The following is a 3,571-nucleotide window of genomic DNA, read 5'->3' on the forward strand; positions in this document are numbered from 1 at the left end:
CTTTGGAGACCATCGCCATAGCAGGGACTTGTGCGTTACTGAGTTTGGGAGGAAATTCCAGGCTTTCTTTGAAGAACATCTGGCCCTGGGGGGAGGGGGAGGGACATGCCGGAGGAAGCAGGCTTTGGCACGGATCCCCAGCCCCGGCTTCTTTGGTAACTAGGGAGGAGAGGGAGCGGGGCAGGGGCCATGGGGAAGGTGCTTGTAGCTTCTGTCCTCTGTCACCAGCGTGGGGGAGCAGTGAGTATTTGGACAGATATGACCTTGGGGTTACCTCACTGTGTCCCCTTGGCTTGGCTTCTCTGTCCCAGCTGGGAGCCCAGCCAAGAATGCTTGAAAGAAATGACCTTAGATGACAAAGTCCTACAACACTGGTCCATGACTTTCCCAGGGGAATTCCCTCCCCATGTTTTCCCTTCCCCTAAGGATGTTGGTGTCAGCTCCCAGGGCAGGGCGTGCGTGTGCATGTGCGTGTGTGCAGAATAAGGGAAAGGGTAACACACATTCACTAATACCTGTCACCTGGGACAGGATGTGATGACTGGCGCAGGGGCAGTCCTGAGGTCTGTGTGTTCTGGAGGGGGACCCTCACGCCCATGTGCAGTGGTCAGTGCAGAGAGAGATGGGGTGTGCTGGGGAAACATGCGCACTGTGGGAGGAAGAAAGGTCCCCACACAGGAAACACCGAAACAATCTGCAAACATCTCTCTCCTCCCCTGAGCCCTTCCCCAGGCTGTCAGCAGCCAGGAGGGACCTGGGACATCGGTGCAGACACCCTCCAGCTCCCTGGAGTGCCCAGGGCAGAACATGGGACTGGACTGAACCACCGGAGAGCAACGCCAAGGCTTCAAGATGAGAGAGTCAACCCAACGAGGTATTTACTTTGCTTGTATTCACTTGGATATATTTCAATTCAACGTTCATTTGGAGACTCTACATGCTATTCAGCATTCTGCTCGGCTCTGGAAGGAGGTGAAACCAGCTAAGGGATAGAGATAAAAAAAGAACAAGTAATTCCAGCTTTATTTCAGTCAATACATTTTGCTAAATGTGTCACAAAATGTGACTTTAATGCTTTTATGAGGCCTTCATGTAAATAAATTCACATCCCCCGCAAAAAAGAAGTGAGATGGGAGGGTTTCGTTTTGCTTTGTTTTGTTTAAATTTTTTCATTTCTTTAATTGCCCGAGAATTTTTTCTTCTACAAAAACAACATCACTTTGCAAAAGGCATACAAAAATACAGTATATAGAAAAGACTGCTCCCAGCAAAATACCCAACAGCAGCTTGTAAAATACAAGCTATTCAGATGAGACATGGGTAAGCTATGTCTTTCCTGTTCTGCAAAGACAGTTCCAGAAGTCAATTGGCTCCCCAAAAGCATGCTTCAGAAAATAGACTTTTCCCAAACTTGCACTGGGCTTCTCTGGGGCCAGGAAGCCACTTCAAAAGCAGACCATCGTGCACAATATGTTTGGAAGCAGGTGGCTTTCCAGAGCCACAAACAGAACGCCACCATCCTCCCGTCCCCCCCTTTCAAACCCACAGCCAGCAGACACCCGCTGCCCTGGGCAGAGTTCTGAAGAGGCTGGTCCTTGCTCCAGACTAGGCTTAGGGGCTCCTGAGGTTGCCCATAAGACACCTGTAGGCTTGCGTGCCTTTCGCAGGCTGGAGGCTGCACCTGGTATCCACTTGGAGGTGCCACATCCAGCTGGGGCAGAATCCATCATGATGCACTAAGCTGAGCTCCTGGAAGCTCCTTCAGAACCGCAGGAAGCCAGGCCACTCTCTGGGGCACTGGATGAGTCCCAGCCGCTCTCCCAGTAAGAACTTCAGTAAGGCCCAGATTCTGGGAAAGGGGTCAGACTCATGTCAGGCTGGCCAGGGGCCCAGGGACAGCTGCAGAGACACAAGCTCCTGGAGGTGCACGAGAGGGCCAGGTGGGCATGGTTCCAGTGGAACTGCCACCTCGCAGCCCGGGATCGAGCTGGGAGGGACCTGGGAAAGAGGAAGCAGTGCAGTTCCCACTGCTGCGCCGCCTGACATCGGCCTTGAGAAAGAATTCCAGGATGGAAGACACCTGGGCTCACAGCCGGGACCCAAGCTGCCCCCAGCCAGGACCCATTTCCCTGGGTCTAGGGGAAACATTCCTGACCCGCAGGAAAGGGTGCCCTAGAGCCCACTGCACGACAAAGACGGGGAAACAAAGATGGCCCGGTGAGGACAGAATGGTCTTTCCCTCCGAGGAAAGGACCCAAGAATCTAGAGGCCAACCAAGTGCTGTCCCCAAGGTCACAGCACTGAGTGGGAGGGGTGTCATTTAGCATCATTATATATGTATATTTTATTTTTATTTAAAACAAATTTTTAAAATATATTTTACAGAGAGAGGAAAGAAAAGAGAGAGAGAAAGATCAATGAGAGAGAACATCGATTGGCTGCCTCCTGCATGCCCCCCACTGGGGATCATGTGCCCACAACCTGGGCATGTGCCCTGACAGGGAATCAAACCGGTGACCTCTTTGTGCATGAGTTGATGCTCAACCACTGAGCCACACCGGCCAGGCTTTCATATATGTATGTATATTTTAAACATTGGCGTTGTTCTTCAGAGACATTTAAAAAACAACAACTTCAGTGACAGAACAGATACCTGCAGTTTCCATCCAATGGGGCAGAGTCTTCCCATTATTGGTGATAATAGCTCCTAATAGTGGCTCTTGGGACCCTTGTGAATCTGTCCCTTGGGTAAGAAGCGGACATTATTTATAGCACATATGTGTTATATTTTACACAAATATATCTATTTTTTTCTTTTCAGCCATCCTCTCTTCCCCCTTCCTGAGATGAGAAGTCTGGGTGTAGGAGGCTGTGATGGTTGGGGTTAGACTTGATTCCCTGCAAAAACAAGAAGGTAACACCCCTCACCAGGGCTCTGGCTTGCATCAGTTTTTCCTTGATACTTACAGTAAGAGCACACGCATTTACACATGGAAAGGTTTCCGACTCCTCAGCTACTGGAGACGGCCTGACAGGGAGGTCCTGGTCCACGCTGATCAAGTCAACGAGCTTGTCTTCACCCAGGACAGCCCATGAGTGTCCTGAAACAGGGAGCCTCAGTGTAGCGGCCAGGCCCAGCTGCCCAGCATCACCCCAGAGGAGCCAGTGGGAGCATCCTTTCCCAGCCTCGAGCTCCTCCAGAGAGAGACACCTGATGCGGGCTGCGGGCCCCTACAACGTCCACCACCTGCTGCCTAGCACCTGTCAGGCGTGTCTTCAGAGCTGGTGAGCGAGGCAGAGCCCAAGGCTCCTCAGTCAGCTGCCTGCCTGAGAAGCCAAAGGCGCCAGAGAAGACACGGTGCTCCCTTGAGTCAGGGAAGAGGCAGAGCTGGGTTTCCAGGTTTCCAAGGATGTAAGCCCTTATTTTGTGCACTGGCTGCAAAGCATTCTGGGACCTACTGTCCAGACTGTCCTGCCGTAACCAAAAGGAGCAAATTACTAAGGGGGAGAGGGAAGGATAAAATATAAAGCCGGGTCTTTGTAAGACAGAGCAGTCGGGCTTTTTCATCAG

This window comes from Molossus molossus, unplaced genomic scaffold (genome assembly GCF_014108415.1).
Source record: "Molossus molossus isolate mMolMol1 unplaced genomic scaffold, mMolMol1.p scaffold_m16_p_19, whole genome shotgun sequence".
Classification (NCBI taxonomy): domain Eukaryota; kingdom Metazoa; phylum Chordata; class Mammalia; order Chiroptera; family Molossidae; genus Molossus; species Molossus molossus.